The 11,559-nt window shown below is 41.7% G+C and overlaps 1 long non-coding RNA gene across 1 annotated transcript; it reads left to right on the top strand.

Annotated features, from left to right (window-relative positions):
• The first annotated feature begins 5,325 nt into the window (after window positions 1–5,325).
• LOC109738575 (uncharacterized) lies at window positions 5,326–7,706 on the top strand. The gene is made up of 3 exons (XR_002226846.3): window positions 5,326–6,347; window positions 6,850–6,908; window positions 7,367–7,706. It is a non-coding gene; the product is annotated as an uncharacterized lncRNA (long non-coding RNA).
• The last annotated feature ends 3,853 nt before the right edge of the window (window positions 7,707–11,559 follow it).

Raw genomic sequence — 11,559 nt, 5'->3', positions numbered from 1 at the left:
ATAGAAATATTTTTGGATTTAATGGACGCGAAAAATTGTCTTCATGAATAGTGAAAACGCATTCTTGTTTGCTTTGCGCAGATGAAAATCACAAAACCGAAATTGTTTCGGAACGCATCAAAAATTATTTTAGTGGGTACTAGAAATGTTCTGAGCCCACATAAATATTTTCAGTTCGAACAGACGCTGAAAAATGTCATCATGAATAGTGAAAGTGCTTTTTGCTTGGCTTCTTGGAGAAGCCACCTTGAGGGCCTTTCTGTATTATCCCCTTGGCTTCTTGGAGAAGCCACCCTTGGGCTTGGCCTATAAATAGGGGTGGAGGGGGCTGCCTAAAGGGACACTCTTGCTATACAAATGCCATGCATGATCTGGCTCTCCCCCTCCCTCCCAGCGAAATAGTTTCGTAGAGCCGAAAGGTTGTCTGGGTTCCGGCAGGAACTAGCTCTAGACGGCGAAGCCCTGCTAGATAGATGACACCATATGTGTGCAACCCCGTAGAGAGGTCGTAGTTTCGATCTTTACGCCCGAGGGGCTATTTTGAGAGTGCCTCCCGAAGGGCTGTCCAAGTGACGGTCCAAATTCTATGAGTCCTCCCGAAGGGCTGTCCAAGTGACCTTCTGAGTTTTGAGAGTGCCTCCCGAAGGGCTGCCCGCGACACCGTCCGAGGGACTGTCCGACCGCCTCCCGGAGGGCTGTCCGTTGGGCAGATGCGGGAGTACATCCTCGCGGTTGGGAGGTTGTAAATCCTAGCTGCGTGGATCTGCACCGCCGATCGTCATCGACTCTACTTCCGCTGCGCTATGAGTCGGTAACGAAAAGATCAAACCTTGTATGCATTCTCCATAGTGGTCCTGGGCTGGTGCGTAGGTCGAAATTTTTTGTTTTCTGCTGCGTTACCCTACAGTGGCATCATGAGCCGTGCTATGCGTAGATGCAGGTTGCGATCTAGAATGCAATCAGTCGCCACGTGAATAGCATGCGATTGGTGGTCCTTTGCTAGTGCCATAGATTCTCTGACTGCCATGGCTTCTAGTGTCGTAGGATCGGAGATACCCTTGACCACAATAGTGGATGCACCGAGAAAGAGCCCCTCCCTGTTCCTACACACCGCCGCTACAACCAACACTTGAATTTCCCATGCAGGCCGCATCAACATTTATTTTGGAGGTGCCCATAGGCGGCTGCAACCAATGAGTTGGTCGCTCCACTCTGGCCTGCACCACTGTATTGGTCATTTGTGGTGGTGACGTGCAGCGGTTGAGAGCGCGTCTAGTGACCTTTGGGGGCTTTCGAAAGAGTACTTGTTGATTAGCGTGTCTTTAATGAGCCGGCCCAACACTGATGGACTGCTGGTTTTTTATTGCATTGATTTATATTTATGAAATGAAAAAAATCAATTTTAAAACGTGCATTGCATATTAAAAATGCCCATGTAGTGTTAAAAATGTTTACGCAACTTTAAAAAAAATGTTGATAGCACTAAAAAAATGTTCATAAAACATATTTAAACAATATTAAAAAATGTTAGTGTCCTTCAAAAAATGTACGTAACATTTTTTCAAAATGTTTATGTGTTTCAAAAATATGTTTGTGAAATTTCAGAAAAATGTTTATACAATGTAAAAGATGTTTACATGGTTTAAAAATGTTTCATATCATCCAAAGAAAAAGTTCAAGTTGTGTTTGAAAAAATGTTTAGCACATATTCAGAAAAATAGTTCAAAACCTGTATGTGAAAATAATGCTCATTGTGTATTTGGAAATTGTTCAACGTGTATCAAAAAGATGTTCTAGATGTTAAGAAAAAAAATTAAAACACGTATTGAAAAACTATACATGTACTGAAAATGAAAGAAGGAAATCCAAAAACAAAACAAAATGTAAAGAAGCACAGAAAACTGAAAACCAAAATAAGAACCGGCGAAAGCCAACACAGAAAACTGGCAAATGTTTCCTACAAACAGTGGTAGTTACCACCACTTGCGTTTTGTATGTTATATGTAGTATCTGACGAAACCGAGAGTATGTACGTGTAGTATGTAGTATATAACAATGATTAGGTAGTATATATACTAATTTTTAGGTAGTATATACCATGTTTTGAGTATGCTCTTTTTTACGTACAAATATGTACGTATTTCACAGATATAACAAAAACTATGGGCTCGTATGCAATTTTTTCATGTAACTTGCTTTGAAATATCTTAGATATAGTATATGAACATATTTAAAATAATAAAATAGTATATATAGTACCACATGGTAGTATATGTGACATGTGGGGTAACTACCCCCAGGTGGTAGAATAGATTTTCCCTATATATATATATATATAGGGAAAATACATCCTATCACCCGGTGGTAGTTACCCCACATGTCTCATATACTACCTTATGGTACTATATATACTACTTTATCATTCTATATATGTTCCTATACTATATATAAGATAACCCAAAGTGCATAACATGAAAAAATTGCAAGTTGGCCCATGGTTTTATTATATTTATGAAATACATATATATTTGTACGTAAAATGGAGCATACTGAAAATACGATGCATACTACCTGAAAAGCACTATATATACTACATACTACGCGTACATACTCTCTGATTTGGTAGATACTACATACAACATACAAATCTCAAGATACTATATATATAGTGATGCTATTCATCACCTAGGGTGCAGAATAAGTTATTCTTCACCCGAGGTAACCTTACGACTATTTCATAATTAAATTACATTTGGAATTCAAATAGTAACATTCCTATTGATTCACTACGTAAAATTTGGCATAAAAAATAAATATATAGGTAATAAGACAAGAAAATTTGCAGTTTATGTGTATTTTACACTATGTTTTTATATTTGTAATTTTACATAACATAAAATATTTTTTACGACGATTATATATTTTCTTACGGTCTGTTTCTACGTCAGAAATAAGACATAACTTACGGAACGTAAAATTACGGTGCATTGGTGGTAAAATCCATTATATATAGGCGGGTGAAGAATAACTATTGCTCACCCAGGGTGACGAATAGTCGATCCCTATATATATATATATATATATATATATATATATATATATATATATATATATATATATATATATATTAAAAAACCGCTCAAAAGCTTCTAAAACCAATCTCAACCACTCATAGAAACTTACTAAAACCGCTCCTTGAGGAAACCATATTAGGCTTGCCATGTGGCGATCACCTACTATAAGACGGAGTACCATGCAGTAGGTGAGATATAGCTCCCACGTCTGATACGTGCGCACTATATCTCACCTATTGTGAGATCACTGAGATGATAGCTCCTCTTGCCTCAAGATTTTTTTTCTTGTTGGGTCATTACTGGACATGATTGCTTCTTCTCTTCGTGGCGAGGCGAGCGGGTGTCTTCTTTCTTCTTCCTTCTCCTCCCCTAAACGTGTGTCGTCTCCTCCTCCTTTCTTCTTCTCCATTCCCATCATTCCAAAGGATTCTTCTCCCTTATCTTTGTCACGCGAGCGGTATGGTGTCAATGGCGTTCCTCTTTCTCATCCTCCTCCATTCAAGTTCTCTAGTCTTGGTTTAATCGGCCTATTCTTCATGGTTTTTGGTTGGTTTCTTCTAGGGTTTGGGAGATTCAAGCTACGATGTGGATCCAATTGTGCTGTGATGCAAGCCGTCGGTATGTATGATGACCCCCCCCCCCCCCCCCGGTTGTTGGCTATTTTTCTAGGGTTACAATTGACGGGACTGAAAACCATTAGTAGTCCCTATAGGGTGGTGAGCGAGACAAAATGTATCGGAGGGGATTGCACACAAAGCATTTACCTAGGTTCGAGCCCTTATCATGGAGGTAATGCCCTAATCCTGTTTGGATTTGATTGATGTATAGGTCTCCAAGTATGAAGGGGTTCTACTCGATGTGGAGTTAAATCTAGAGACTAAGGTGGAGATTGTTTAATGCCTCGACTGCTCCCTAGGCCTCACCTTATAAAGGGGACAAGGTTTATGGTCATAGAAATGCCTAACCGACCTAGAGGTTGCCTCGGTCAGAGAGTCTTGAGCATGCCCGTCAAGTCTGGAATCTTCTGGGCCTCCTGTCAAGCTCGTATGGAATTCAACCGCCTTCTGACCGGAGCTTTGTCTTGATTAGCGCAATGAAGTCTTGACGGGTCATCTTTGAATCTTGTGGTCGGCCACCTGTCTCCATTCTATCTTGCGGGAGAGGTCGTAGAAGAACCCCACATTCACAATGCTAACCTCAACTGAAGCTTCATGAAGGATGTGTTGGGATTTCGAAGGATGTCGGTACTGTTGGGCATAAGTTCCAGCTGGCTCTAGGCGGCTCCAGCGGCGACACCCGAGGGCGTTATTAACTTCATAAAGTCATTGTTGCAGGAAACCTTATGTCCTCCTATGTTCTGATCGAAAGGTCAGCGATGATGGGCGCATGTGGTCTTCGTGACAACTTCCCGGAGGCACCGCAGTGGAGACTTATCCTCGATGATGATGATGGTATTGTTGAGGGGTTTGACAACGCTGCCTAATGGCGTCACAACACTGCCATGTGCTCCCCTCGTGCTGGTCATGTGGTCCGACCATCCATGCTCGACTCTTCATCCCCTTTTGGCGAACTCCTCCGCAAATCGACATCCTTCTAAGCATACTCCAAAATGTTCACCTAGCCATCATTTTGGAGCCCCTGTTGTTGTTGTGTCGTACTTGCATACTTTGCCTTGGGCAACGACCATTCTTCTTGTGGACACACATCAACGTGAAGAAAGCTAATTAATAAGTGAGATAAAGAATTAACAACTGGTGAGAAAATCGCCGTCAATGAAAAAAAAAAACATCTTGTAAGGAAATTGTACAATTGAGATGTTGCTTGGAGAAAAGAAGAAGAAGAAAAGCAGCAGACGGACGGGACCAAATCGACGCCACTCCCCACTCATCTCCTCTGGCCAGCTCGCTAGGTCTAGGTCTTGGCGCCGCCGCCGATGAACGCCGCCGCCGATGTCCGCCGCCGCAGCACGCGGCTCCTTCCCCAGATCCACGCGAGCGACGGAGTGGCCCGCCGCCGCAGCCCGCGCCTCCGTCCCCAGGCCCAGGCGAGCGAGGAGGTAGCCGGAGTGGCTCGACGGCGCAGCGCGTTCCTCCGTCCACAGATCCACGCGGGTGAGGAGGCATCCGGCCGCAGTCGTCGTCGCCGCCGCGGCAGCTCGCCGGCGGGGCTGTCCTCGCCGCTTGAGGTCGAAGATCTTCTGTGGGAGATCCTCCTCCGTCTCCCGCCGCATCCCTCCTCCTTTCCACGCGCCTCCGTCGTCTGCAAGCGGTGGCGATGCGCTGTCACCGACCCAAGGTTCCACCGCCGCTTCTGTCAACACCACCGGAAGCCGCCACTCCTCGGTTTCTTCGTACAAGACGGGGATGGTTTGCTGTTCAAACCCGCCATGGGCCCTCCCGACCGTATCCCCAGTCGGCGCTTCAACCTGCGACTCCACAACATTTGCGGCGGCACCGGTCGGCTGCTCGGGTGCCGCCACGGCCGCGTCCTCGTCATAGACTCGCTGCACAAAGTGCTTATTGTCATTGCACCCATCACCGGGACCAAGCTCTGTGTGCCCTTTCCGCCCAAGTTGAAAGGGGACAGCTTCATCACCGGGACGGTGCTCTGCGCTGCTGCTGACCATGACCACGTGCACGGAAGCTGCCACTTGAGCCCTGGTCCTGCTGTACTTGAGCATCAGAGGTCCACAGCCCGCCTTTGCACATGTTTACTCCTCAGAGACCGATGTATGGAGCGACCTCATCTCAACACCGACTCCACCTAAGTTTTGTCATACTGATAGTCATGCTTCACTTATTGGTAATGCACTTTACTGGCTGTGCAGAGGTGGAGATTACATACTTAGGTTTGATTTGGATGGGCACAACCTAGCTGTGATCAGAGCGCCTCCCATTACAAATGATGTCTGCTACCACAATGGCAGCCATCAGATCATTCAGGCTGTGGATGGCGCCGTTGGTCTTGCCATATTGTCTGATAATGGCCATACCATTCAAATGTGGCAAAAGGAGGTCAATTCCCAGAGTGTTAACAAATGGTTGTTGTGGCAGACCATTGAAATGCATAACATTCATGGGTTACATGCTCAGATTGAAGGAAAGAAGGCAAGGTTAATATGTATACTGGGATATGCTGAGGATACTGATGGAATACTTTTATATATGGACGACGGTGTCTATATGGTTCAACTAAAGTTGATGCAATCTAGAAAACTTTGTGAAAGGCCCCCAAAAAATCATTATCATTCTTTCGAGAGTTTCTATATGCCAGGTGATTTTTCATCCTTAATCCTCATATCGTAGGAGTAACCTAATATTGTGATGTTTTGTACATGGATGCTTGAATACATTTGCTACATATAGATGCACTCACAGCTGTCCTGTTTATCATTCCATATAGTTGTCTCCACTGTTCGTATGCTAGATACACAAGCTTATACCCTTATTTTTGGTGTTATCACTCAATATAGTTGCATTCATCCTTGGGAGATAACAAGCAGAATGTCGAACGAAATGAGTAACAGTGTGAATTCAAATCTCAAGTGGTTAGTCATTCGGCATGTTTGGAACCTCAGCTAGCTATTTTTTTTCTATCCAGTTCTTTTAATCTTGTTATTTTTCTTAACTGCATAATAGAACTTCCGTTCAAACCGTACTTGCCGGAATAGTAGTTTTCTTTGTCACTTGTCAAGACTGTCTCTTTCCTATATTTGTCAATTTATCTATTTAACAGGCTCACTATTTTCATCTCATGCGTATGCATTTGGGCGCAGCCATTGCTCGTGGATGTGATGGAGCTGAAATGTTGCATGAGTAATATCTGGCAGTCAATGTGAGTAGCATGCACCCTGAAAGTACTAACCCATTCGCTATTCGGATTCACACATGCTAATAGCACAGAAAACAAGTAAAATGGGGGTGATGGCAAGTAAATAATTACTTCTTTTAGCTGTTTCGTGTTCTATAAGCTGAGAGCAATATACTATTAGTTGCCATTTTATTATTTCAAACATCAGCCACGTCATTCAACTCCACCACCCAACAAATTTGTGTGGAAAAGGCTGAAGGCTTTTCGCTGTTGTTGTCATCGGCATTCGTAGGAGATATAGCTCATCTTTTCTTGAGGGGATATGGTACAGCAGTACAACACTTCTTAATATTGCTGAGCTGATCATGATTTTGTACATACATTTTTTTTCATACACTAAAAAGTTGCGTAGGTGCTTCTGCTAGATTTTTATCTTTATCTGTATTGGGTTACTTAGAGATTAACGCTTTTGTGTTCTCCAGGGGAGGAAAGAGCTGCTGCTGTACTACTTTCCTGATAATGAGTTCATCGTGCTTTCAATGTGGTCGGCAGAGTTTATGTTATATGAAGGAACTTTACTAAATGCATCTGCCTTAGTCTAGCTAAGTTTCGAATGTAGCAAGATGCTTTTGAATACCCTAGCTAGTATTATTTCAAGTCGGATTTTGTGGTCCTTTGGTTTATGTATGTAGTTGTGTTTGGCAGCTCTTCTCTTCGGCCGTGACAATTTCAGATTTTCAGTCCCAAGTATCGCCAAAACTTGTGTGTTTAAGTGTGCTTCTCAGCTTTGGTTTGAAGAGCACGATAGTGCCATCGACCTAATATGATCATGATCTGCCCGTGCTCCCTCCCTTTTTCTTTTATTTGCCTTGAGATTAATAGCAGGAAATTAATGAGGCTGATGGAAATAACTGCTGCACTGCAAATAACAGGTTGGTCTTAACTAACTGTATTCCAGGAAGTTGCTCTAGGTTTTTTTTAAAGCGGCAAATGCTCGATTGGCAAATTGCACATGGTTATTGTTGCAGAGAGAGAAAGTTGAGTCGATGTCTGCATGGAAGAGAACTGTGCCCGTGAGTCGATTTTTGGTCTCTCAGCCGTTTACATTACTGAAATTAACGCTGTAGAAAATTGGATGACAGAGACTGGTCTTTCTTAATTACCCTGGGAGTAATGTTGCTGCTGCTGCTCTCCAATGGAGTAGTCTGTAGTCTGTAGTGGCAGATGATGCGGGTCTGGACGGCAGCAAGTCTCCGGACGTATTGGTGGTGTGAGACCTGGAGGCTTCAACTTTGGTAGGCTTTGTTGAATCTTGTTCTCTTCTGACAACCCGAAAAAAATACAGCGCCGCCTTGCCAAACTAAGCAACTACAGTACTACTAATGGCAGCGAGAAGTGATCCATAATTATTAGTCTGACGAAACTGAAACCCCATAGCAGCAGATGCAGACCAACAAACAACGCACTTCACTTTGGCAGCCTAGTTGCAGAAGAAGTCGTGTCCTGTCGTCTGTTCCTTCTTCCTTTACTTTGGTGTATATATAGGCCTTGTCACCGAGTGTCCTTGATATGGACATTGGCTGGCAGTAGCATGCCCTGGCCCGTGATTACAATGATTTCCGTCTAGGCGTACCTTGTGTTTAAACAACATCATCTCGCGTTCAGAGACACATCTCTATAGCATCAACGGATATATTTTTGTTCTCCAGAATTATATTCATGGGCAAGGAATGTCCACACTGCCAAAGACACAACCAATAACCCAAATAACGAGGCTAGTGCTGCACAAAATTGTTTTTTTTATGGGTGCACAAAATTGTTGGCAGTCAGTGATTATTAGTACTTGCACGCTCCATATCCTTGGAACGAACAGGGGCCAAGCCCAGTGCTAATGTCAAGGCCCAACGCTTCTTATTCTGGGTCACTTATTGGCAATACACTTTATTGGTTGTGCACATTCTCGAGTTTGATTTGGATGGGCAGAGTCTACCAATGATTGAGGGCCGCCTTGTTGTAAATGATTTGAGGAATGCTAGTCGTAAGATAATGCCGGCCGACAATGGTGATGTTGGATTAGCAATATTGTCTTACCCACACTTCCAAATGTGGAAGAGGGACATCAATTATCATGGTGTTATGACATGGGTGCTACATAAGACAATTGATATCAGCATAATTCTTGGACTCCCTCCTTGATTAAAGGAAGGCCGGAAGAGTGGAAAACTATCGAAGGCTATACCGAGGATGCAATTTTTATATGTGTGAGCGGCAGCCTATACATGGTTCAACTTGATTCGATGCAATCCAAGAGACTCCAAGAAAGCGACAATTTCTTTTGCTACCATCCTTTCACGAGTTTCTTTGAACCAGGTGATTACTCATCCAGCTATGTTTTGTACATGGTTGTTGAAACGTCTTTGTTGTTCTTCTAAGTCACGGCAACATAAGCTTAATAACAAGTGTCCCTCTGCATGATTGTCAAGTGAGTGAAAATATATAATCAAATGTTAATGAGTAACTTAGTTCACATGTTTGGAATCTGAAGGCTAGTTATATTTTTGTAACTTAGTACTTTCATATGTTCTAAGCTTGCTATATTTGTAACACTTGGTACTTTCGTTTGTTGTAAGCTTCTACATAATATCAACTGTCCTTGAATACAATTGTTCTCTTAATTTGTAGTACTTGATAAATAACCTCCGCAAGTGACTAGTACATCTGTAGCACGTGACAAATATTATTCTAGTCTCTAATTAGGCTCCATTTATTTCAAACTGAATACCCAATACCACTTATTTTCCTAGAGTTTATTATCTCAGGCATTTTTTTTAGACAATATTTTGTTATGAGCTAAATTCTAGGCAGTTACGTATAATAGTTTCAGGTATATTTTTTGTGATTTTACCACATAAGTGACTTTGGGTACTATTGCTAGTATCTATAAAAAGTAAGTTATTTTGCTAAGTCATATTTCCTTCTCTTCTCCGTAAAAAGCCACTCAAAACATCTATGAAAGAAGAGTTAATTTTCTAAAGTCAACTCATACATGTAACTGGCTCATTGTGGCCTTCTTTTGTCCATTAGTCTTCTCATCAGAACTATTGTTAATTGTCTGAGTTCTAATACTTCTAGGCACAACCATTATGGATGGACCTAGTGGAGAAAATGTTGCATGTTATACAGGATGATTGTCTGATTTGAGTGCTAATGCATTGAAGCAGTTCAGTAGGTAAAAAGAACTTCTGACTATAGTTTCTGAGGTTTGAACTGTTTGATGTTCTCTTTAGAAAATATCTGATGACCAATGTGGGTAGCATGCTCCCTCAAACTACTATCCAGCCACTATTAGGGATGCACACATGCTAATGACACAGACAAACACTTAGAATTGTGGCAATGCTAAGTAAAAAATGACTGATGTTGAATAATAAATGATATACGGATGATCTAGATGTTGTATGCCTATAGTTCTCTCTTGGTTCGGCATTTTCACATTCAATAAGTTGAAAGCAATGTATTAGTAGCTAATTTTATTATTACAAACACCGACCACATCATTCAACTCCCCAACCCAATTAGTTTGTGGGAAAAGGCTGATGGGTTTATTTTTTGATGTCATTGGTATTCCTAGGAGATAGCCAGGAATATGATACAACCCTATTTTTATTTTAAGGGACATGATAAAACTTTTTATGGGGATATGATATAGCAACTAAATTCTCGAAAATACAAAGGTGAACATGGGTGCGCGCGCACCCACGTGAATAGGAAATTCGTAAAAAATACTAGAAAAAATTAAAATTTTCTGAAAATTTGCTGTATGAAACTTAGTCGATCATTCTACTCACGTGTGAAGTTCCATGATGTATTGACACCCATGGTATTCTTAGTGAAGAAAATACTAGTGCGATTATACTATTCATTAAACAGTGTTTTTTAATATAGCTTTGATTTTGTCATTTTTGCCCAGATTACCACAAATGTGATTTCTTCGTGAAACTTCATATGCGAGTATACCGGTTGACTATGTATATTGCAAAAATAAAGTCAGATTTTTTTAAAATTTTTCTAGCATTTTTTGAATTTACTATTCATAAATGGTGCGCGCGCACCCATGTTCACCAAATCCGCGTCCCTAAATTCTTGTTCATACACTATCATACATATGTGTTTCTATTATATTTTATCCTTTTCTGCACTGGCTTACTAATAGACTTACACTTCTGTTTTTCCAGGTGAAGAGAGGGCTGCTGCAGTTGTTAGTTGTTGCTGAGTTTGCCGCGTCGCTTAAATGTGCTTGACGTGTACTCAAAAACTTATGAGCGTGTTTGTATTGCAGTGTTCTTACAAAAAAGTTTGCAATGTAGTCGGATGTCTTTGAATACCTTATTATCGTTTTGAGTAGGACTTCATCATGTCTTGATTTTTGTACGTATACTTATGCTTGGCAGCTCTTCTCCTAAGCCATGCCATTTTATGTGCTTCTCAGCTGTGGTTTGCAACGCATGTCATTCCTAGAAGACATACAAATTGGCATGCTGGGCGGGCAAAGTCGATGTGTTTTTGTTGGCAGGAATAGATAGTTTAATTGTAACATGAGTTGGATTGCAAAGATTAAATCAAATTTCTGTTGCTACCGTTGTCCACTCCTTTGGTCTATCTATATGCAACTATG

This window comes from Aegilops tauschii, chromosome 3 (assembly GCF_002575655.3).
Source record: "Aegilops tauschii subsp. strangulata cultivar AL8/78 chromosome 3, Aet v6.0, whole genome shotgun sequence".
In the NCBI taxonomy this organism is placed as follows: Eukaryota; Viridiplantae; Streptophyta; class Magnoliopsida; order Poales; family Poaceae; genus Aegilops; species Aegilops tauschii.
The sequence above is the reverse complement of the archived record's forward strand: the minus strand, read 5'-3'. Positions and strand labels throughout refer to the sequence as shown.